Raw genomic sequence first — 26488 nt, 5'->3', positions numbered from 1 at the left:
CCAGGTGATCCATTTGGTTTCATTTTTTTGAGACTTTACAGCAATTGGTACAACTGAATGGCATGCTAGACCTTCTGAGGGCAATTGAGAGTAAACCATATTGCTGTGGGTCTGGAGTCATAGGTCAGGCCAGACCAGGTAAGGATTTCCTTCCCAAAAGGACATTAGTGAACTACACAAGGAATCTGTGATATTGTCATCACTGACAATGGGTCACAACTTGTTGAGTGTTTTCAATCCTTTGCAATCTAGTATAGATTTGTCCATGTTGCACATTTACCCAGGTACCCTCAAGAAATGGTCTAGCTGAGCAAGTAGCATTCACAACACCTTGAGAAAGAATAAAAACTTTTGATTAGCCCTACTCAAATCCCGCATTGTACAATCATAGAATGGCTTTACCTGATGGGATGCAGGCTATGTACTCAACTTTTCTAAAAACTAGCACCAAACATCATGGTCTATGACCACAAATAAGCACAACAGAAAGAAGAATTCAATCAAGTAGGCAAAGCCTACACCTTCAACAGAGTTCATGATCTTCCCACATTGGAAGGGGGAGAGAGGTTCTGACTCAGGGACTGACAATGCGAGGAGTCGTGCATGTGAAGCTGCAATCATCAAGATCATATATTAATTCAATCAGGAGATAGGATCATCTGAAGAGAAGAGAGTTCCTTGACTTCACTAAAAAAAGAAGCTATTAGTCAGATACATTACATAACCTGATCTTTAGGATGAAACAATAACTTCATGACCATTAATGATTGAGACAAGGGATGAGGACCCTTAGTGAACAATTATGCAATGTACAGGAATTCTGCAACCTCAAAATAAATCTGCATATGCATTCAGGGAGATTGGTCAAACCATTTCAAATATTACTCCTTAAATAAATATATTTTGAGGAGAGGCATAGGAAGATGTATAAGTAACAATGGGGATAAAGATTTGGGGGCACAAAGAGTATGGGATCATGACATCAGATCAGGCACTGAAACATAATGGAAGAAGACTTTGATTACAGATTACATTACAGTGTAGAAACAGGCCCTTCGGCCCAACAAGTCCACACCGACCCGCCGAAGCGAAACCCACCCATACCCCTACATTTACCCCTTACCTAACACTACGGGCAATTTAGCATGGCCAATTCACCTGACCCTGCACATCTTTTGGACTGTGGGAGGAAACCGGAGCACCCGGAGGAAACCCACGCAGACACGGGGAGAACGTGCAAACTCCACACAGTCAGTCGCCTGAGGCGGGAATTGAACCCGGGTCTACAGGCGCTGTGAGGCAGCAGTGCTAACCACTGTGCCACCGTGCCGCCCTACACTGCTCCACCAACAAATGCTTACAGTTAAGAAACATTAATAGTTTGCACTAATGTTATTAGGTTAGATTCCCTTCGGCCCAACAAGTCCACACCGACCCTCCGAAGAGCAACCCACCCAGACCCATTTCCCTCTGAGTAATGCACCTAACATTGGGCAATTTAGCATGGCCAATTCACCTGGCCTGCACATCTTTGAACTGTGAGAGGAAACTGGAGCACCTGGTGGAAATCCACACAGACACAGGGAGGATGTGCAATCTCCACACAGACAGTCATCCAAGGCTGGAATTGAACCTGGGACCCTGCTGCTGTGAGCCAGCAGTGCTAACCACTGAGCCACTGTGCCACCCCTAGTTATGTTCAGTCTTCATATGTCTTAAGCTCTTAGAATGTTCTAATGATATTCCTACAATTTTCAGCCCTACTACCCTTAGCAACCTGGATTTCAAGCCATTCACAGTAGGCAACTAATCATCTCCAGGAAGAGCCATCTTTCTCGTAAATCCTACCTAACAATTTATATATCACCTGTTTCCTCCACCACCACTGCTTTGTCTAATATTTTTCACTTTTTTAATAGATTCTAAACTACTGTATTCATTAAATATTCTAGCCTTGTCTTGTATTCTTTGTTCCAGAAACTGACATTTCACCACAATTTGTAACTTGATGGCCCAGCAACCCAGTAAACTCCACTATAAGTTGGCATTAAACCAGAGGACTGATGCTGGTTCAGTGAGGAATATAGGAAAGCATAGCAGGATTAGCAATAGTCAAAACTGAAGATGTCCCTCCTCCTCCTCCTCCACACCACCCCCCCCCCCTCCCCCCCACCCCGTGAAGGTAAATACATCTTACACAATGAAAGCAGCATTCCCACAAACAGAGCTAAGTTATTCCATGATAATAATGGATCAGACCGTATCTCTGAAATTTTGTCATATCCAGTTGTGAATTGCAGTGAATAATAAGAACATAAGAAATAAGAGCAAGAGTAGGCCATCTGGCCCTTCAAGCCTGCTCCACCATTCAATAAGATGATCTTTCATGGACTCACCTCCACTTAGCCACCCGCTTACCATAACTGATAATTCCTTTACTGTTCAAAATATATTTATCTTTGCCATACAAATGGTCAATGAGGAAACCTCAATTGCTACACTGGGCAGGAAATTTGACAGATTTACAACCCTTTGGGAGAAAAAGCTCCTCCTCAACTCAGTTCTGAATTTGCTTCCCCTTATTTTGAGACCATACCCCCTAGTTCTAGTTTCCACCAGTGGAAATCACCCTTCCTGCTTCTATCTCATGTATTCCCTTCATAATTTTGTATGTTTGTATAAGATCACCCCACATTCTTCTAAATTCCAATGACTATAGTCCCAGTATACTCATTCTCTTCCTGGAAGCCAATCCTCTTCACTACAGCTCAATCTAGTGAACCTCCTCTGCACCACCTCCAATGCCAGTACATCCTTTCTCAAGTAAGGAGACAAAAACTGCACACAGCATTCCAGATGTGGCCTCAGCAGATCTCTACACAGCTGTAGCACAACCTCCCTGTTTTTAAACTCCATGCCTCTAGCAATGAAAAACACTATTCCATTTGCCTTCTTAATTACCTGTTGCAGTTGCAAACCCACTTTTTGTGATTCATGCACAGGTCCCTCTGCACAGCAGCACACTGCAATTTTTCACCATTTTAGTAATAGTGCATTTTGCTGTTATTCCTTCCAAAATGGATGACTTCACTTTTATCAACATTGTATTCCATCTGCCACACTCTTGCTCACCCACTTAATCGAACTACAGTACAACCTTGGTTATCTGAACATGAATATCTAAATTTCAGATTATCCTAACAAGATCTCAAGGTCCCGATGCTGTGGTAAACTGATTATCCAAACATTTGATTATCCAAACAAATCCTGTGTCATTCGGATAATTGAGGTTGCCCTGTACATTCCTCTGCACACTTTGCTTTACACTTGGTCCCCACCTCCAAATCATCTATGTAGATTGTAAACAATTGCAGTCCCAACTCTGTTCCCTGACACACACCACTAGTCACTGTTAACCAACCAGAAAAACACCCATTTATCCCTATTCTTTGCTTTCTGATAACTCATAACCAATCTATGCTAATACATTACCCATAATGCTGTGTACTTTTACTTTATGCAGCAGCCTTTTGTGCGGCATCTTGTTCAATGCCTTTTGTAAATCCAAATTTGCCACAACCACCAGTTCTCTGTTGCCCACTCCACTTTTAATGTCCTCAAATAATTCCAGTAAGTTAGTTAAACATGACCTGTCTTTTATGAACCCATGTTGCATCTGCCCAATTGGACAATTTCTATGCAAATATCTTGCCATTTCTTCCTTAATGATAGATTCAAGCATTTCTCCACTACAGAAATTAAGCTAAGTGACCTATAATTACCACCTTATGGCTCTCCCCTTTTTAAAACTTTGGTGGCACATTTGCTGTTTTCCAATTTGCTGGAACCGGACCAGAATCCAGCCAATTTTGACAAATTACCACGAGCATATTGGCTATTTCTCCCACTTTTTGCTTTTAGTTCACTGCAATGCATTCCATCAGGGCCACAAGGTTTGTCTAATATTAGCCCCATTAGCTTACCCAACACTACCTCTTCAGTGATAATGATTGTTTCTAGGTCCTCATCTGCCATAGCTTCCTTGTCATCAGTTATTGGCATGTTATTTTTGTCTTCCACAAAAAGACTGATACAAAAAACTTATTCAACGCCTCGGCCATTTCCTATTATTAAATCCCCCTTCTCATTCTCTAAAGGACCAATGTTTACATTAGCCACTCTTTTTCATTTTGTATCTGTGAACAGTTTGCTATCTATTTTTATAGGAGAAAGTGACGTCTGCAGATGCTGGAGATCAGAGCTGAAAATGTGTTGCTGGAAAAGCGCAGCAGGTCAGGCAGCATCCAGGGAACAGGAGAATCGACGTTTCGGGCATAAGCCCTTCTTCAGGAAGAAGGGCTAATGCCCAAAACGTCGATTCTCCTGTTCCCTGGATGCTGCCTGACCTGCTGCACTTTTCGTATCTATTTTTATATTCTGAGCCAGTTTATTCTCATAATCTTACTTACCTTTCTTTATACCTTTTTTGTGGCTTTCTGTTTGCCTTTAAAGATTTTCCAAGTCCTCTAGTTTCCCACTAATCTTTGCCACTTTGTATGCATTAGTTTTCAATTTGATTTCCTCCTTTATTCCCTTAGTTATCGATGGCTGAGTATCCCTTTTACTTCAGTTCTTCCTTTTCGTTGGTGAGTACTGTGAGAACTCACTTTGAAAGTCCTGCACTGTTCCTCAATTGTCCCACCATATTGTATTTGTTCCCAGTCTACCTTAGCCAACTCCCCCCTCATCCCATTGTAGTCTCCTTTATTTAAGCACAAGACACTGGTATTGGATTTTATCTTCTCACACTGCATTTATATTTTAAATTCAACCATACGGATCGCTTATTCTGAGAAGATCCCTAACTATGAGGTCATCAATTATTCTTGTCTCACTACACAAGACTAGATCTAGAATAGCTTGCACCCTCATGGGTTTCATTATATACTGTTTGAGGAACTATTGTGGATACATTTTATGAACTGCTCCTCAAGGCTGCTTTGACCAACTTGGTTTGATCAATCAATAGTTATGTTAAAATCCCCTTTGACAATTGCTATACCATTTTTACATACATCAGTTATTTCTTTGTTTATTGCCTGCCCCACTGTTATGTTATTATTGCTTGGCCTATAGACCACATCTGTCAGCGATTTCTTTTTATCCTTCCTATTTCTAATTTCCAACTACATTGATTCAATCTTTTTCTTCATGAAATCTATATCATCTCTCGCTACCATCCTGATATCATCCTTAAATATGGGAGCTACACCACATCCCTTTCCTTCTTGTCTGTCCTTCCAAACAGTCTCATAACCCTGGGATATTTAACTCCCAAACATGACCACCTTGCAACCTTGTCTCTGTAATGGCCACTAAATCATAACCATTTGTGATGATTTGTGCTGTCAACTCAATTAGCTTGTTTCAAATGCTACGGGCATTCAGGTAAAGTGGCCCGAATGCTAATTTTTGTACCTTCTTTTAGAATCTTCCAAAATAACCTTTGTTTTTAAGTACTTTCTCTTTTTCTGTCTCTATCTGGTTTCCACTCACCTTAGTGCTGCACTGCTCAGCTGCTTCTTACTTTTCATTTACTATCTTGATTCTCTTTTTCCTTAAGCCTTCACCCACTCTCCCCAGCTCAGAGCCTCCCCTTACATTCTCATCCCCCTGTCAAACTAGTTTAAAGTTCATTCAACAGTGCTAGCAAAACCATCTACATCAATATTATATCAGTATCAAGATGAGGAGTGTGCATAACCAACCACTTCTTCATTGGCGGCAGAGGATATTATGGTAGTGCAAAACCAAAGCTGAAGCAATATTTTTCAAGTATTGTTGCTAAGTTGCTAATCCCTCACAGCTTTCTGATATAAAAAGGGCACACGAAAGCCTTTAGGCATTGTAAACATTCCAGCTACAGTGTAGCAAACATGACCTCCAGAACTAGCCATGCCTATAGCTTGACTGTTCCAATATAGCACAACTTTGGGTTCTACCTAAAAAAGGGGACATTTTCCCAGCTTTGCCCACTGCACAAAAAGCATGATAAATCAAATCCAATTTAGAGCCACATCAGTCCAATCATCAACAAGGTGCCATGGACAGTACTACCAAATGGTATTCACTCATTTAGTAGCTGTTCAACAATTCTCAGAAGTCACACAACACCAGGTTATAGTCAAACAGTTTTATTTGAAATCACAAGCTTTCCAAGTGCTGCTCCTTCACGTGACAAAGGAGCAGTACTCCAAAAGCTTGTGATTTCAAATAAACCTGTTGGCCTATAACCTGCTGTCATGTGACTTCTGACTTTGTTCACCACTGTCCAACATTGGCACCTCCACATCGTGATAACAATTCTCAGTTTGGGTTCCATTAAGGCCATTTAGCTTCAGACTGCAACGCCTCTTCATTTTCTATACTAAATGGAATGTAGGGCTAGTCTAAATAATCTGTGGTCATAAGTAAACCCTTTAAGCCCAGGTATCATTCAAATGAATATGTGTTACACTCTCTCCAAGGCTGATATCTTGAGTATCATTGCCCAGAACCACATGCAATGCTCCAGTGAGATTTAACCAGTGTCTTACTACAACCATAATTTTAATTCCTTTGCCTTCCAGCCACCTTAAGATATTCTTAAGATAATAACCTTGAAAATTATTTTTCACATTGCCCATTAGGTTTTAAGATTTCTGCTCTGAACTGTTAAACCTCTGGGCAGGGGCTTGCGCACGATATGCTGCAGCCTAGTCTCTTGGACAGGGAGCAGACGTAACAGAAAACTCCAAACCCCAGAGGAAATTCGGTGAATCAATTCACCAAATAATAAATTATCCAAACGAAATAGTGCCCACCCATCTCGTTAGGATAATCAAGGTTCCTCTGGATTGGGAATTCAGCAGTTAAAACTCCCTATTATAGTGGCTTACTATGATGGTTGACTGTTTACCTGTCCTTTAGTAGGCTGAGACTGGAAATCACAGTTGGTGTTCTCGCATCTCAGAATTGTAGGATTTGTCTGGAGCCATACATGTGTTTTACTCCCAGCCCTCAGGCAAAGCTAATTGTTTCCTTGGATAAGACTGTCTGAACAAAGAGACTTTGGAGTGCAGATTCATAGCTCCTTGAAAGTGGAGTCACAGGTAGATAGGATAGTGAAGAAGGCATTTGGTACGATTCCCTTTATTGGTCAGAGTAGTGAGTACAGGAATTGGGAGGTCATGTTGTGGCTGTACAGGACATTGGTTAGGCCACTGTTGGAATATTGCATGCAATTCTGGTCTCCTTCCTATCGGAAAGATATTGAGAAACTTGAAACGGTTCAGAAAAGATCTACAAGGATGTTGCCAGGGTTGGAGGATTTGAGGTATAGGGAGAGGCTGAACAGGCTGGGGATGTTTTCCCTGGAGTGTTGGAGGCTGAGTGACCTTATAGAGGTTTACAAAATTATGAGGGGCCTGGATAGGGTAAGTAGGCAAAGTCTTTTCCCTGGGGTCAGGGAGTCCAGAACCAGAGGGCATAGGTTTAGGGTTAGAGGGGCAACCTTTTCATGCAGAGGGTGGTACGTGTATGGAATGAGCTGCCAGTGGTGGAGGCTGGTACAATTGCAACATTTAAGAGGCATTTGGATGGGTATATGAATAGGAAGCGTTTGGAGGGCCGGGTGCTGGCAGGTGGGACTAGATTGGGTGGGATATTTGGTCGGCATGGACGGGTTGGATCAAAGGGTCTGTTTCCATGCTGTACATCTCTATGACTCTATGACTCTATAACTATAGACCTTATTGACTGCCTCCTTTCCTATCAACATGCTTCCTTACCTGTCAAAAAAGAATATGTGAATACCAACAATGATAACAATTCAGAATCCTATTAGTTACTTCCTTACCTATTAACACAAGATTATGTGAATAATACAATAACTGGCTCATGTGAACAATTCAGTATTTGTAACAAAAAGATAGCAATCTCTAGTCATTGTAAAGTTGAGAAATTTCTGTTTTAATAATGTAATAGCAATTAACCATGTGATACTAAGAAATTTATATCTGTCACACCCAAGTGAAATATAAAGTGTACTGCTTGTATGTAATGCTCAGAGATTCATCAAGGGTGCCACTACAAGATGGCTATGAGACTCCTTTGGTGTCACTCAGAATCTCTTGCCGGCTATCCAGAAATGAAGGTTTGTTTCTCTTTAAACTGAAATTTGTGTCGTCCAGAATTAAGAGTCCACAATTGCAGGTCAATTATCTCAGTCCCAGGGCATCTCTACAGGGATTCCCTAGGGTAGTGTCCTTTACACAATGTTGAGTATCATTTCCCTACATACTTAAGCAGTGCATGTACAAATGTAGCAAGACCTGGAAATATTCAGGCTAGGGCTGATAAGTGGCAAGTAACAGTCATGACACACAATTGCAAGAAAATAACCATTTCCAACAAGAGAAGGTCTAGACATCGCACTTGACCTTCAACAGCATTGCCATCATTGAATCCTCCATCATCAATATCCTGGAGGTTACTACTGATCAGAAACTGTACCAGACCATTCAGATTTAATAACCTTGGATACAAAAGTCAGTTGGACTGGGAATTCTCTGACATGTAATTCACCTCCAGACTCTTGAAACCTGTCCACCATCTATAAGTCAGGACTGTGATGGAACACTTGCCACTTACCTGGTCTGATGCAACTCTAACAACAGTCAAATAACTCAACACCATGCAAGACAAAGCAGTCCACTTGACTGACATTCCAATGAACAGTTTTAACTTTCACTCCTCCCACATTTATGCAATCTGGAAATACATTACAGCAACTCAACAAGGTTCCATTCACAGAACTTTCTGAACCAGTGATCTCTACCACCTCGGGCAAGGGGAGCTGATAAAAGGGACCACAATCATTGAAATTTCCCTTCGAGTTACATATTATTCTGACGTGCAATTAAACTAATATTCCTTTGTTGTGGATAGATCAGAATGCTGGACCACCCTTCCATACAGGACTCAGGACCCTGGTTGTACTGACACCACATAGGCTACAGTGATTCAAGAAAATGGCTCACCATCACCTTCTCAAAGCAATTAGGGTTGAGCAATAACTACTGGCCTAATCAGCAATGCTCAAATCCCTTAAATTAATAAAAAAAGATATTCCTAGCTAACCTTATAACTTTTGGTCCCTTTGTTAGTTAGAAATCCATTTATTGCCACCTTAAAATATTCAATGACCATGCTTCTATCACTCTTTGGGGATGAGAATTCTGCAGACTTACGCTCTGAGACAAAACATTTTTCCTTATCTCTGTCTTAAATGGGAGACATCTACATCCCTTAACCCTAGTCTCTCCTATGGGGAGAAACATTCTTTCAGTGTTTGTTCTATTAAGCCTCCTCAGAATCTTATATGTTTTACTAAGATCGCTTCTAATTCTGCTAACCTTGAAAAGATAAAACCTAACCATGTCCAAACTTTCCTCATACAATATTCCCCTCTTAGTTGAATAAACTATCTCTGGACTGCCTCTAATGCAGTTGTGTCCTTTGTGAAATTAATACACCAAAACTCTCAATGTGGTCATATCAATGTCCAGCAGAACTTAGCAAAACATCCATTAATTAAGGAGATAAATCAGAGTTAACGTTTCAGGTCAAGAGACCCTTCTTCAGATTTTTGTTTTTGTTTCTGATTCACAGCATCGAGAGCTTTTTCAGTTTTTGATCCCATTAATTAAGTTCTACTCCCCTTACAATAGACAACATCCTATTTCCCTTCCTAATTATGTGTTGTACCCGTATGTTATACCTTTTCAGATACCAGGATACTCAGATTCCATTATACCTCAGAGTTTTGTAATCTCTCTGCAGTTCTACAACATGCTGCATTTCTATTCTTCCTGCCAAAGTGACACATTCACATTTTCCCACATTAAATTTCATCTGCCAAATTTTTGTCCTCTCACTTAACTATTTATATTATTTTGCAAACTTTTTCTATCCATCTCACTTTTGTACCTATCTCTGTGACTTCAGAAAACTTAGCAACCCTACACTCAGCCACTCCACCTAGGTCATTTATATAAATTCTAAGCTGCACATTCCACCTGGTCGACCTGAAAATGTGTAATTTATTCTATTGGTTTCCTGTTGGCTAACCAATTGTTTACCCAAGCACAAAATGTTACGCACTACATCATGACCTCGTATTTTAGCAACTTTTGATGTGGCACGTTATCAAATGCCTTTGCAAATCTAAGAACATCACATGCACAACTTCCCCTTTATCTATGTTGCTTGTTACTTTTTCAAAGAGCTCTAATAAGCTAATCAAGCATGATTTCCCATTCACTAAACCATGTCCATCATATCTGATTGCAATGACATTTTCAAAGAGCACCACGGCAACCACTAAAACCATAAGACTATAAAATACTGGAGCAGAATTAGGCCATTCGACCCATCGAATACTCTGCACCATTAGATCATGTCTGATATGTTTTTTAACCCTATTCTTCTGCCTTCTCCCCATAACCTTTGATTCCCTTACTAATCAAGAATCCATCTATCTTTATCAGACACTGAATGACTTTACCTCCACAACATTCTACCATCTCTCAGGCCTCTCAGTATTTTATAAATTACAAAGAGATCCCCCTCATCTTTTTAAACTCCATCAAGTACGGACCCAAACTTCTCAACAGCTCCTTAAATGACAAGCCCTTCATTCCTGGGATCATTCTTATGCAATTCCTTTGGACTCCCTCCAATGGCAGCACATTCTTCCTTAGACATGGGGCCCAAAAGCTGCTCACAATATTCCAAATGTAGTCAGACCAAAGCCTTAAACAGCCTCAGCAGTATATCCCCTCTCTTGTATTGTAGTGCTCTTGAAATGAATTTTAACATTGTATTTGCCTTTCTAACTGCCAACTGGACCTACACATTAAACTTAAGAGAATTCCAAACAAGGATCCTTAAGTCCCTTGGTGCTTCAGATTTCCAAAATTTCTCCCTATTTTAGAAAATAATCTTTGCCTCTATTCTTCCTGCTGAAGTGCATAATCTTACACTTTCCCATATTGTTTTTCATTTGCCATTTCTTTGCTCACTCCTAGGCTGTCAAAGTCCTTCTGGAACCTTCCTGCTTTCTCAACACTACCTGCCCCTATGTGTCATCTGCAAACCTAGCAATAATGCCCTCAGTTCCTTCATCCGGATCATTAACATAAAGTGCGAATTATTGTAGTCCCAACACTATCCCCTGCGGACCTCTACTAGTTACCAGCTGCCATTCTTGAAAAAAATCCCTTTATCCTCACTCTGCCAGTTGGCCAATTCTCTATCATGTCAGTACCTTGCCATGAACAGCTCTTATCTTATTTCTTACCTCCTGGGCAGTATCTTGTCAAAGGCCTACTGGATATCTGAATAGCTCATATCCACTGGCTCTCCTTTGTCTAACTTGCTCATTGCCTCCCAAAGAATTCTAACAGTTTTGTTAAGCATATCCTCCTCTTGATAAAGACATGCTGATTCAACCCTATTTCACCAAGCACTTCCAAGTACTCCTCCATCTCATCCTTAAAAATGGACTTGAAAATCCTACCAATAACTAAAGTCAGACTAACCAGCCTATAGTTTCCTGTCTTCTGCCTTCCTCCCTTCTTAAACATTAGTGTTACATCAGCCTCCCTGATTCCAGTGATTCCTGAAAGATCACCATCAACACCCCCACAATTTCCTCAGCAATCTCATTCAGAATTCTGGGGTGTTATCCATTTGGTCTGCATAATTTATTCACCTTCAGACCTTTCAGCTGTCCCAGGACCTTCTCCTTAGTGTTAGCCACTATACTCGCCTCTGCACCTGAATTGTTTGAAGTTCTGGAATGCTGCTAGTGTCTTCCACTGTGAAAACTGATGTAAAGTACCTATTCAGTTCCTCTGCCTGTTCTTTGTTCCTCATTACTATTTCTCCAGCCTCATTTTCCTGCAGTCCAATTTCCACTCTTGCCTCTATTTACCTTTTAGATATCTAAAAACACACCTATAAGTTCAGGATTGAACTCAAGGTGTTTTGTTATGTTTTTGGGGATAATGGTCAAGTGTAAAGGAAGAACCTGGGCCTTGAATGTCCAATTGGTTGGCACCATGCACACACCTTATGGGAGAAATCTGTTATACATTTTAGACAGCAGACGGGAAAGATCTGTCCCCTGTCTGGGATTCTCAAACTGTTTCAACACAATTAATAGTCAAATCAGGTCAATTTACCATATGTGTGGAGCCAAGTGGAGGGAATAGATCTGTACATCGCAACCCATAGTGCTAGTTGTGTCATCAGTAAGGGTGGGTAGGAATTGTGAGGATACAGTGAAGGCTCATTACATTCTCCAGGTTTGCACGGATATTGAAGTTGTGAGGTGCATTGGAAGCAGCCTTACGATGTGGAACAACATGGAAGTATACACTGTTCTGCCTCACTGGGGTAGTGCACTGAAAATCAAGATCTACTATTTGCAAAGTCTTCATAACCACATATAATTTCCTTCCCATGTCACTAACCATTCTGACTTCAAATTTACTTGTTCCTCTTTCTCTGTTGCTGTGTCAAAACCTGGAACTCCCTTCCGAAAAGCATTTTAGCATGCTTGCACCAGATGGATTCCAGTAATTTATGATAGTTCACATCTACTTTCTCAAGGGCAATTCGGGGTGGGGAACAAAATGTTGGTTATATCTGTGATATCCTTATCCTATGATCAAAGGAAAAAATGATGTTGAATATTGCATTTAACATGGATTTATCCTGGATTCCTACAGATTATTCAGTGGACTCCGACTGATCTTGATATCGGTGAACTTGTTGAAACATTTAGACAGCAAGAGCCAACAGGTTCAGATATTAGATATTACACTGCAATCTCATTATTGGAAACAACAGCTTCACACTCCCATTGCAAGTTTAATGATGGGTTGGAAACATAGCAAGAGCTACAGAACTGGATGCATACCTTGGATCTTCTGACCACGTTCAGAAATCTCCAAACTCAAAATCTCATTCCTATGACATTTGCTGATTGCAAGTGATTCATGCACAGCACCCAACTTTGTCAACCCCTACCATTAAAAATAGCTGCAAGATTGAGTTTGCCTCTATGGTACAGGCCTAAGGCAATAGAATATGCAAAAGATCTCTACCCAAATTCCCTGTATTTTTCAATCAGGAATGACTTTTTTCCGGGAAGCAAACCATAGGAAACTTAGTCCTGGTATTGCAGAGGGCACTCATTCAGAGGCAATGACCCCATCTTGAAATTTGAGTCCCAAGAAGACAGGATAGTGAAGAAAGCATTTGGTATGCTTGACTTCATTGGTCAGCTCATTAAGTACAGGAGTTGGGAGACCATATTGCGGCTGTACAGGACATTGGTTAGGTTACTTTTGGAATACTGAGTGCAGTTCTGCAGCTCCCTGCTATGGAAAGATGTTGTGAAACATGAAAGAGTTCAGAAAAGATTTACAAGAATTCAAACTTTAGGGAGAGGCTGAATAGGCTGGAGCTATTTTCTGTGGATCATCAGAGGCTGAGAGGTGACCTTATAGAGGATTATAAAATCCTGAGGGGCACGGATAGGTCCTTTCTCTGGGTTGGGGAGTCCAAAACTAAAGGGTATAGGCTGAAGGTGAGAGAGGAAAGGTTTAAAAGGGACCTAAGGGGTGATATTTTCGTGCAGAGGGTGGTGAGTTATGGAATGAGCTGTCAGAGGAAGTAGTGGAGGCTGGTACAATTACAACATTTAAAATACATCAGGATGGGTATATGAATAGGAAAGGTTTGGAGATATGTGGGCCAAATGTTGGCAAATGGGACTAGATTATTTTTATGATATGTGGTCAGCAGGGATGAGTTGGACCGAAGGGTCTGTTTCCATGCTGTACAGCTTTATGACCAGTGCAAGGCTTAAAGATCAGTAGAGAAGAAAGACCTTAACCTAGACTGTTACTGATTCAATGGCTTCCTCCAGTTCAGCTTCCTGAGGACTACGCTCTTCAGGACAACACTCCTATTACTAATGACCCGAAAACATACAGAAGTCATGATGGTGAAAAATAAAAGGACATTAAAATGACAGAATGCATGGAAAATGTGTTTTTTTAAATGAAAGGATGCTAATCACTTGAATTCCACCAGATCAAGTGCAGTGATTGACACGAGGTCAGCCAGGTAGACCTCTTAGAACTTGAGTTCCCTGATAGTGGCTGTTAATCTGGTCCAATCAGGGAGCCTTGGCTAACAGATAGGCATAGTAGTGTCAGACATCCCTGTTCATTCTGAGAGCTGGCTCTGGGGAGCTGGATCGGTGTCAAAGACTCTCCATTTGTGTTAGGGCACTGAGTCTGAGATGACTGACCACACAGCCAGTATGTACTGCTGCTGTTGGTTTCTTTTTTGGGGGGGGGGAGCCTGATTCCTGAACTGGCTGATCTGCACAGCCAGTGAGTTAACTGATATTCCTTTTTTATTGAGTACTGATTTCTAAAATGCCTGATCTACGCAGTCAATGTGTTTCAGGTATACTTCAGTTCTCATTAGGGAACTGTTGTTTCACTGGCTGGTTACGGCCTGTGTATTACTATTTTCTCTTTTACTTTGAGAAGAGGACTATGTGGATTTTGTAACAGGGCTTAGCTCTTGCACTTTGGTTTCTTTCTTTTTTGCATGTGTTTTCGCTTTACTTTTAGTGTTTAGACTGAGCCTCTGTGAAATAATGCACCTTTCCAGCTGAACGGTTCCTCCGTGGGTAGGCCAGGCATCTGTAAAAACTGAACATCTGTGTGTGTGCTGGCAGGTGAGCATTTGCTGTATCCTGGAGTGGACCCTGCCTGTTGGAGTGGACCATCTCCTGTGAGTTAACTGCACCTTTTGCAATGAATTGTATTCCTGTGGGTAGGCCTGGTTCTTTGTGGCTTGACCAGGACTCTATGGAGACCTAACACCTGTCTGTGCTGGGAGGTGAGCATTTGCTGCCTGTTGGAGTGGACCATCTCCTGTGAGTTAACTGCACTTTTTACAATGAATTGTATTCCTATGAATGGGCCTGGTTCTCTGTGGACAGATCAGGCCTCTATGGAGACTGATCATCTGTGTGTGCACTGTGTCGTGTACATTTGCTGCCTTCAAGAGTGGACTCTGCATCTCGGAGTGGACTCTGCCTTTGGTTGTGGAGTCTATCTCTGACAATGCATTCTGCATACTGGAGTGGTCTTGTTCCTGAGAATGGACTCTACATTTTGAAGAGAACTGTTTATTATAGTGGACTCTGTGTACCAGAAGGGACTCTTTGTTGGTAATTGACTCTGCCTTGTTGTTTGTTGGGTCTATCAACTGCACTGTCTTGTGTTTCCCTGCATCGGACAGGCCACACTGTGAGCGAGGAGGTTAATACGTCGTCCTGAAAGCTGTCACCCTGAGGTCCCGGTGAGGGGTGGGGAGCAGGACGGGCTGAGAGGTGGCCTGAAGGTGTGTCAGGGCAGACCGAAGGCCGGAAGGGGTATAGGGGCGTGCTGTCTTTAAGTGGCCAAAAGGTGGGAGGGACAGGTGGTTTGCTGGGTTTCCAGGGGTGTCTATGATGTATGTACTGTTTATTGTTTGGTTTATCGGACTGTTTGTATATAATTGCGTCTACTATTTCCTTTTAGATATGATAATGCGGGATTTGAGGTTCATCCTCTTTTCCCCTAGTTGAACAGTGGGGTTTAGGGGTCTGGCTTTGCTGCCCCTCTCCCCTGCAAATTGCTGTTTCTTGTAAACTGCTGTTCATCGTTAACTGTTTGTAATTTGTACTGGTTAATAAATAAAATTTTAAAAGTAGTGTCAGACATCTGTGTTCATTCTAAGAGCTGGCTCTGAGGGAGCTGGATCAGTGTCAAAGACCCTCCACTGCCTTCTGTGGAGTTATTTCATTAACTTTCATAAAATTCTATACTGGAACTGAGCCTCCATCAAACCTTCCTTCCATAATGACTAAACTGAGCCAGTGAACCTTTTCAAAACAGGCACTTTAGCATCTCTCCTGAATATGGAGTTGTCAACTTTCCAAGATTTAGAGTTTTGAAGAATTATCAATTAACTTACTCAATAAAGTAAGAAATCCAGGAGGAACGTCACAAGACAAGGGGAAAATTGAAGTTTACTTTCCACTTCCATTTAGCCCTCTCCCTTCAATAACTGTAAAAGTACTGGCAAAGGATAAATGTTGTTTCACTGTTCAGGGTTGTTGAGGCTGGGAAATCATGCAGTTAAACTGCTGGAACAGCAACCCTCTTCGAATGTGTAGTTGTGTGATTTTGGTTAGTTTATAATTATGTTTATGCTGGTTTTCACTTCAGATTCTTGAGCTTAACGGTTATAAATTGGCTGCCAGCATCTAAGTGGTTAAATCTGGTTTCCCCAAGCAGCAGACGATTGGGCAGTGTGAATCTGTCACCAGGAGACGGAAGACTGACCCAACAGCACAGACAGTGAGCTGACTCCCAGACATCAGGCTCCCAGAATCAAATTCAACGATAAAAGCAACAAGTGATTCATGTATTGTGGCCCATAAAAACTCCTTTTGCACATCATTTGAAAAAAATCTAACCAAACACAAACATCCATTTGGTTACAATTATTCTAAAATTGGATGCATACAATATCTAAAAATGGAATATGCCAACCACGAGTAATTGTTTTTCAGTTCATTTAAATTTGGTTTCAACAACACAGTAATATATCATGCAGTAGCTTCACAGATAGGTATAGACCAAGGCTGAGTAACAGCTATTGGTTCTTTTTGTGACTTGAAGCTTATGTGCCTGCAAAGAAAAAAAAAAGCCAAATTCCTTCAGACAAATATTTAACCACAACTGATATGAGAAATTACCTACACAGTCCCAATCGAAACAAAGGTTTAAATATCACCAAAATAAAATGAGATTATTGCTGAGCCCTGCCAAAACCACTTCTTGATTTCCATGAGCTATAGAGAGTGACAGAAATGTAACTCCAAGAGGCCATCCTGCTATTCTGCTTGTACTAGCTCTTTGTTACAGTTTCTAAAATTAATCTCCTTGATTAAGGACTGTTGGAAGTGGGACTGACTCACAGACAAAAGTGAGAAGTCTGAGGGTATGTGGAATATTTGACAGGACAGAATCAACATCAAATAACAGGTTGGAGAGCAGTGAACAGTAACTGGAGAATGGTGAACTGGGTCTTTCAGAGTGTGGGAAGGAATGAGTTACCAGAAACTGAGAAGGTCAGAACAGAAGTAATGATCTGCAGCTGCCCAGAGTTGACGGAGAGCAGGAGAGTGTTCTTTCATGTGTAGAAAGGGATGAGAGGCTTGAGGGATTAGTTCTTGGATAGGTGGGGAAGAGGTCTTGAGAGTCAAACCTTAGTGCATATATACAGACTTAGAAATAAGAAAGACATAGAGACCAGAATTTCCCACAGAGCTTGGTTCAACAGAGAACATAGAACATAGAACAATACAGCACAGAACAGGCCCTTCGGCCCACGATGTTGTGCCGAACATTTGTCCTAGCTTAAGCACCCATCCATGTACCTATCCAATTGCCGCTTAAAGGTCACGAAAGATTCTGACTCTACCACTCCCACAGGTAGCGCATTACATGCCCCCACCACTCTCTGGGTAAAGAACCCACCCCTGACATCTCCCCTATACCTTCCACCCTTCACCTTAAATTTATGTCCCCTTGTAACACTCTGTTGTACCCGGGGAAAAAGTTTCTGACTGTCTACTCTATCTATTCCTCTGATCATCTTATAAACCTCTATCAAGTCACCCCTCATCCTTCGCCGTTCCAACGAGAAAAGGCCTAGCACTCCCAACCTATCCTTGTACGACCTATTCTCCATTCCAGGCAACATTCTGGTAAATCTTCTCTGCACCCTCTCCAAAGCTTCCACATCTTTCCTAAAGTGAGGCAACCAGAACTGCACACAGTACTCCAAATGTGGCCTAACCAAAGTCCTGTACAGCTGTAACATCACTTCACGACTCTTGAATTCAATCCCTCTGCTAATGAATGCTAATACACCATAGGCCTTCTTACAAGCTCTATCCACCTGAGTGGCAACTTTCAAAGATCTATGAACATAGACCCCAAGATCCCTCTGTTCCTCCACCTCACTAAGAACCCTACCGTTAACCCTGTATTCCGTATTCTTATTTGTCTTTCCAAAATGGACAACCTCACACTTGGCAGGGTTGAACTCCATCTGCCACTCCTCAGCCCAGCTCTGCATCATGTCTAAGTCCCTTTGCAGCCAACAACAGCCCTCCTCACTATCCACAACTCCACCAATCTTCGTATCATCTGCAAATTTACTGACCCACCCTTCGACTCCCTCATCCAAGTCATTAATAAAAATTACAAACAGCAGAGGACCCAGAACTGATCCCTGTGGAACTCCACTTGTAACTGGGCTCCAGGCTGAATATTTACCATCTACCACCACTCTCTGACTTCGACCGGTTAGCCAGTTTTCTATCCAATTGGCCAAATTTTCCTCTATCCCATGCCTCCTGACTTTCCGCATAAGCCTACCATGGGGAACCTTATCAAATGCCTTACTAAAATCCATGTATACCACATCCACTGCTCTACCCTCATCCACATGCTTGGTCACCTCCTCAAAGAAGTCTTAAATGGATTTGACACAGTGAGGTGCACCCAGTAAATGGATAAATTGACAACTTACTTTGCAATTGGTGAAAGTTACTCCCAATTTATAGCAGATGGGGAACAAGAAAACATAGAATGTGGACTTTCATTGGATAACCAAGACAGAAGAAAGAACTAGCTACTGAAGGAGGGTCATTGGACCTGAAACATTCACTACACTTTTTCTTCACAGATAATGCCAGGCCTGCTGAGTTTCTGCAACAATTTCTGTTTTGTTTTTGCTACCCAGCATCCGCGGTTCTTTGTTACATATTCTTATGGAAAGAAAAAGAATGATTTTTGCATTGACCACTGTTAATTCACGGGATGCTTCACCAGAAGTGGCTAATTAGTTGCAGAAAAGACCATCAAAACAGGATTGACTTAAATATTTAAAGAGTCCAGGAGAATGTAGGTTCAGGTTAGAGTCAATACAGGTACAGTCATCAGTAGGGTTGAAGTTGGGGAGAGGATAATAGCCCTTCTTGCACAGAAGTTTGTACCACTCGATAAAAAATGCTCCTCTGTTGTCCAGCATCCAGGGAATGGCTTAGAATTATTATTGCTGAGCTGAGTTTGGGACAATTGCCTGTGAGTTGTGCCATAAAGAAGGACCTTACTGACCTTTGTGCAGTCACTTGATTTGGTTCCAGACATCTTGTGCTGATAAATTTTAACATGTGTGTCCCAAGTATAAATTGACTGTGAGAATAATTTTCTACCTTGTGCACTGGACATTTAATCTTTCAAACTTTGTTTTTCCTGTCAATATTTTCCTAGTTTTGGGCAAGCAATGTGTCTTTTATATGTCTTAATTAATAATGAATATTTTTAAAAGGAGTATAGCTTAAAATGCCTAGCAGTGGATGAGAAATGCTTTCTTTTCTCTGACTTTTGTAAGCTAAATGTGATTACAATGAAGTTATTTTCTGCTCATGACAAAACTCAGTGTAGATTTCTTTTCTTCTGAATGTCAGGCTGATAAGGAAATTGTTTATTTTCATGATCTAATTGGGATTTTGTACATTTTAGTACAGCGTTGCTCCTTCATCCGGTAGCTGTGAAGCAGGATGATAAGACACAGAATTTATAGCAAAAGATTACAGTGTCATGCAATATATCATTTCAGTTGTGTGGCACTGTAATCTTTTGCTATAAATTCTGTGTCTTATGTACTGCTCCACAGCTACCGGATGAAAGAGCAGTGCTCCGAAAGCTAGTGCTTCCAAATAAACCTGTTGGACTATACCCTGGTGTTGTGCACTTAAGTCATGACACATGTTGGTTCAGAACCAACATTGTTAGAGTGATTTCATTCATGTCATTTCTAAGCTGACAGTCATACAATTAGCGATAGTATTATTAGTTTTATTAGTTACTGGCGAAATGAATACCTGCCATGTTTGTTGTCCTTTGTGAATTTCTCCCTGTTCTCTGCTCACCCAGATGTCTTGCTCACAGCTGACTCCTTGGTTTGGAGAAACACTCATATAATGGCTACTAACATGAACATTCAATGTATCCCATCTTTCCAATACAAATGCAACAACCTTTGTAGATGTCACTTGGTCAAATTGCTGGGAATTTCTCTAATTAGAGTTTGCAATTCTCCTTAAAAAAATATAATAGCAACTAACTCAACTAATGTAATGTTGAAGCAATGTAATACTTGCTTCAACAACATTTTATTTCGATATTTATTTTCCACTTCCCCATATTCATGACAATGCAAATTAATTTCATCATTAACTCCTTAGTGAAAAACAACAGTCTCAATTACTAGGTTTAGATGTTTGTTAAGGTTTGGGACCACGTCTTTCAATTTAAGGTATAATGAAGGCAGTCATGTGACCAGTTCTGCTATCTGTCTATTAGTAAGTGTGGGTGGTTAGATTGTTAGATCAAAGACGGGTTCAGTTTGTTTTATGGAAAAAAGGTACAGGGAATTTAAACTTGGAGGCAATCATAACAGCCTCTCTTTCTCTGTGGGGATATTCATGCCTGGGTATCCTTGGAGAGGGAGCACTTAGTGTTCACCAATGCTTTTGATGCCTGTAGAGAGAGCTGGACACCACAGTAGGCAGACTGCTCTTTCTGCCCATCCAATTCCATTTTAAATTAGCCGCCACCCCTTCTCTCTCACCTTTGGTTATCTACATTGATTTTAACAGGTTTTGTATATAAATTATTCAGTTGGGAAAAAACGGGTGATTTCCCGATTGTGGTTAATTGATTAAAAAAAAGGATGATTTGACAATGGGGAAAAAACATTAAGTTGTGTGTAAGGGTTTTTCTGGATATAAAAAGAATGGCAGCAGACTGTGTGTTAACATTGTAGAATGTAAATTTCCAAAACCTTAGAAAAGTAGTGACAATGTCAGGCTGTAAATAATTCTGCTTTTAATTGTCCATTTATTTTCATGATCAAAGAAAATTGGACTCTCAAAGATACCTAGTGAGTGTTCCTATCTAGATAAATGGCTCATGTGATTAACATTGTGGTAGGGAAGGGTGCAGAGGCAGTCATTGTAAAAATGACACTAAAGTCAATGGAGTGTCAGTTTGGATGATACTGTAGTCGGTGGAGTAGTGGACAGTTTGGATGACACTGAAGTCGGTGGAGTAGTGGACAATTTGGAAGAATGTTACAGGTTGTAGGCGGACTTGGATAAACTGCAGAATTGGGCTGAGGAGTGGCAAATGGAGTTCAATTCAGCTAAATATGAGGTAATTCACTTTGGGAACAATAACGGGAAGGCAGACTACTGGGTCAATGGAAAGATTCTTAGGAGTGTGGATGTGCAGAGGGATCTTGGAGTCCATGTACATAGATCCCCGAAAGTTGCCATCCAGGTGGATAGTGCTGTTAAGAAGGCATACGGTGTGTTAGGTTTCATTGGTAGAGGGATTGAGTTCTGGAGCTGCAATATCATTCTGCAACTATACAAAACACTAGTGCGGTCGCAGTTGGAATATTGTGTACAGTTCTGGTCGCCATATTTCGGGAAGGATGTCGAAGCATTGGAAAAGGTGCAGAGGAGATTTACCAGGAGTTGCTTGGTCTAGAGGGAAGCTCTTACGAGGAAAGGCTAAGAGACTTGGGTCTGTTCTCATTGGAAAGAAGAAGGCTAAGAGGGGATTTGATAGAGACATACAAGATGATCAGATGATTACATAGGGTCGACAGTGAAACTCTTTTTCCGAGGATGATGACGTCAGCTTGTACGAGGGGGCATAACTACAAATTGAGGAGTGATAGGTTTAAGACAGATGTCAGAGGCAGGTTCTTTACTCAGAGAATGGTAAGGGCGTGGAATGCCCTACCTGCCAACGTAGTTAACTCAGCCACATTAGGGAGATTTAAACAATCCTTGGATAGCACATAGATGATGATGGGATAGTGTAGGGGGATGAACTGAGAATAGTTCACAGGTCCACACAACATTGAGGGCCGAAGGGCCTGTTCTGCTGTATTGTTCTATGTTCTATGTTCTAAATTGGATTGCAGATTTCCTAAAATATCACTGAATATTGCAGACAGTGATTGTTTGTGTCCGGAAGAGAAGGAGAAGTTAGAGGCTAAGAAAGTTTCTATTGTTTGCACACAGAAACGCAGAAAGACTTGGACTCTTTATTTACTCATGGGATGTGGACATCATTGGTTAGGCCAACATTTATTATCTATCCTTAGTTGCTGTTAAGAAGATGGTGGTGAGTTGTCTTCTTGAACTGCTGTAATCCACGTGGGTAGGCAGATCCATAATGCAGCTAGGAAGGAAGTCCTAAGAAGTGTTATCTTTCTTCAGCTCGAGAGAGAATGTTTGGGAAATTAAAACTTTACTGTGAAAAACTGTTCTAAGATTGCAAGTTACTAAGCTGAGAAAATAACAGGAATAAATCCTTGAGAGCTAAGAATCACTTTGGTAAAAACAAAATTGCCTATTTAAAGGACTGTATTAAGTCGGAAAGATGTTGTGAAACTTGAAAGGGTTCAGAAAAGATTTACAAGGATGTTGCAGGGTTAGAGGATTTGAGCTATAGGGAGAGGCGAGACAGGCTGGAGCTGTTTTCCCTGGAACGTCAGAGGCTGAGGGGTGACCTTATAGTGGTTTACAAAATCATAAGGAGCATGGATAGGATAAATAGACTAAGTCTTTTCCCTGGGGTCAGAGAGTCCAGAACTAAAGCGCATAGGTTTAGGGTGAGAGGGGAAAGATATAAAAGAGACCGTACGGGCAACACTTTCATGCAGGGGGTGGTACGTTATGGAATGAGCTGCCTGAGGAAGTGGTAGAGGCTAGTACTACTGCAACATTTAAAAGGCATCTGGATGGGTATATGAATAGGAAAGGTTTGGAGGGATATGGGCTGGGTGCTGGCAGGTGGGACTAAATTCGGTTGGGATATCTGGTCGGCATGGATGGGTCAGACCGAAGGATCTGTTTCCGTGCTGTACTTCTTTATGACTCTATAAGTCTATAAAGGTGTTTTTTCACCGGGACTAAGAATGAGAAAGTTGGCTTTCTGTTCTGAGGGTTGAAGTATAAGTTGCCAACAAAGATAGTGTTTAGTTAATAATGTTTTTTAGTCACTTGATGAAGCAACTCTTAAAATATGACATCTTGGCCTGTTGTTCTTTCAGCTATTAACTGGAAGCTGTTATTTCTTTTTAAAACTTGTCTCTACAGAAATCAAAGCACAATTTATTCAAACCCTTATCTGTGGAAGACCTTTTGAAAACAGCAAAATGTTCAAACCAACTTCTGAAAATTACTAAACATCCAAAGGAAAATGAGGCTGTCATAGAAGAAAACTTGTTTTTTTTGTTATAAGGCAACAGAAATAATTGAGTGGCAAATAAAAAGTGAAAGATTGAGAAACGAGCTCTGTTGATTGACAGAATCCAGAATGTGCTGCATGGCCCCTTTCTAGATATCCTCAAAGAACCTCTGCTGTAACCTTCCTCGCATGTGTCACTATGTTTATGACTTCTTAGTAATAACTGGTTAAGCTCCCTGCTTTGGTGAGGTTAGCAAGTACTGGCACAAAGAATCATGGATGTGAAGCCCCCGATAGAGTCGGTTTTGACTCAACACATGGAGTCCAGCCACATCACAATACCACTCAATTCCAATATAACCATCACAAAATCATCGACAGTTAAAAGAGAAATGAAATAGATATTTATAGGGCATGATTTGGAGATGCCGGTGTTGGACTGGGATATACAAAGTTAAAAATCACACAACAGGTTATAGTACAACAGGTTTATTTGGAAGCACTAGCTTTCAGATTGCTGCTCCTTCATCAGGTGGTTGTGAAGTATAAGATTGTAAGACACGATTTGGAGATGCTGGTGTTGGACTGGGGTGTACAAAGTTAAAAATCACACGTATAGTCCAACAGGTTTAATTGGAAGCACACTAGCTTTCAGAGCAACGCTCCTTCATCAGGTGATAATGGAGGGTTCAATCCTAACACAGAATTTATAGCAAAAATTTACAGTGGATGTAACTGAAATTATACACTGAAAAATTGATTGCCTGTTAAGCCTTTCATCTGTTAGTTTCACTTCTTTCATGTGTAAATCACAAAACCTTTTTTTTATGCAGAGGATGATTAGAAATTGGAATGCACTGCCTGAGGATTTAGAGATGCCGGTGTTGGACTGGGGTGTACAAAGTTAAAAATCACACGACACCAGGTTATAGTCCAACAGGTTTAATTGGAAGCGCACTAACTTTCGGAGCGACGCTCCTTCATCAGGTGATAATGCTAGTGTGTTTTCAATTCAACCTGTTGGACTATAACTTGGTGTTGTGTGATTTTTAACATTGTAAGACACAGAATTTATAGCAAAAGTTTACAGTGTGATGTAACTGAAATTATATATTGAAAAAGACCTGGATTGTTTGTTAAGTCTCATCTTTTAGAATGAAGATGTCGGTTTCAGTTCTTTCATATTTAAATTGCAGAACATTTAAAAGTTACATTCTCAAGTGAACTTTAACAATTGGTGTCATGTCAGCCCAGAGAATGCATTGAAGATTGAGCTGCCCTGTGTGAGGCTGTCTGTGCCACAATGGTCAGACTGATTCTAATCTAAAAAACGGATTTACAAAATTGTGCATGCACCATCTCACAGATTTATACCCTTTACACTCACATTCATAAACATACACACACTCTCTCACAGACACTCATAACCCCTGCCTCCCCTCCAACCATACAAACACACCCACAAGCGCACATACACATATAGGTTTGTGGGGTGAATTTGTACTCGCAGAATTACATTTTACTTTTCTCAAAAACTGCATGAATCCATGTGAGATTCTGTAAATCTGTTTTTTAGATTCAAATCAGTCTGACCATTGTGGCACAGACAGTCTTACACAGGGCAGCTCACACCTTCAATGCATTTTCTGGGCTGACATGACACCAGTTGTTAAAGTTCACTTGAGAATGTAATTTTTAAATATTCCGCGATTTAAATATGAAAGAACCGAAACCAACATGTTCATTCTAAAAGACAAGAGACTTAACAAACAATCCCGGTCTTTTTCAATATATAATTTCAGTTACATCACACTGTAAACTTTTGCTATAAATTCTGTGTCTTACGATCTTATACTCCACAATCCACCTGATGAAGGAGCAGTGCTGTTGGACTATAATCTGGACTACCAAGTGATTTTTAACTTGGTAGGGCATAATATTAAACAATTGAAAAGAGAATTTATTTTACATAAAGTCATGAATTAAAGTATTTACATTTTTCTAACAGTTTCTAAACACAGTCATTAACTGTCAATTCACCCAGATGTAAATTTAACTTTCCTTTAGTGCAAAACATTATGATCCATTGCTTAGAGATCTGTACAAAAATAATTTCTTTGAAGTTTCTGAGAAAACAGCCTTTATTAGACAATTCTCTTTTATACCGAGGAGCAACGAAATGTATTGACACAAAACAGTCTTCTCAAATATTTGTAATTAAGTGCAACAAACACATGAAAATTTTTTAAAAAGCATGGAAGGTAAGAATAGAAATTACATACCAAGGCACCCAAGCTACTGGCACTCTCTGTACTGCATTGGTTAATGGCAGCATGTCAGAAAACACAGGAAGTTTGACTCAAACTGGTCAGTGCTACAAATAACTCAAGCGGAAGAGAGCATACAATATCATCACCTCACAGACTGTGGCTGAAAGACTTTTCAAAAGCTGCTGCTCATATTCTCTACCGTATACCCTTTAAATCACCCAGAACAATCTGATCTGCAATGGTGTCATTTCAGATGAATAGTTTAAGTGTGGAAGATGTGCATGTTTATGCAGTCCTCTTACAACCTACAGATGTTGCAAAGTTGTTCAGGTAACGAATCATATCTTTAACTTAAACTGAGTAAGTGTGATTAAGCACAGAAGGAAATTCTAACAACCACCTAGTTCACATCAGTGTGGCGTTCAGGTCTGGTGTGAACTAAACCGGAGTTTGACAGCCACATGTTGCAGAGTTTGGCAACCTCAATAACAAGAGTAGCCACATGGCAAAAATACTATATCTTCAAAACTCAATGCTGTTACTTAAACACTAATAGTAATAAGAAAAGGACTAACACATTTTGACAATATTTTAACAGTTTTGTTGTTTGACCAATACTATCTCACTAGTATGATGTTAATAAAACTTTAAAACATTTCAAACAAGTTATTGACTTATCAAAATGGCATTGAT

General features: G+C 40.6%; 1 protein-coding gene across 1 annotated transcript in view; it reads right to left on the bottom strand.

Annotated features, from left to right (window-relative positions):
* ipcef1 (interaction protein for cytohesin exchange factors 1) overlaps window positions 1-25842 on the bottom strand; it is a 103747-nt gene extending 77905 nt beyond the window's left edge. Inside the window, exon 1 of the mRNA XM_087991447.1 lies at window positions 25808-25842. The gene's annotated coding sequence lies outside the window, so the exon portion shown is untranslated. The remainder of the gene's footprint in view (window positions 1-25807) is intronic.
* Between the last annotated feature and the right edge of the window lie 646 nt (window positions 25843-26488).

The sequence above is a fragment of the Chiloscyllium plagiosum genome, unplaced genomic scaffold (assembly GCF_037043375.1).
Source record: "Chiloscyllium plagiosum isolate Xiang-an unplaced genomic scaffold, Cpla_swu_hap1 HiC_scaffold_10, whole genome shotgun sequence".
Classification (NCBI taxonomy): Eukaryota; Metazoa; Chordata; class Chondrichthyes; order Orectolobiformes; family Hemiscylliidae; genus Chiloscyllium; species Chiloscyllium plagiosum.
The sequence above is the reverse complement of the archived record's forward strand: the minus strand, read 5'-3'. Positions and strand labels throughout refer to the sequence as shown.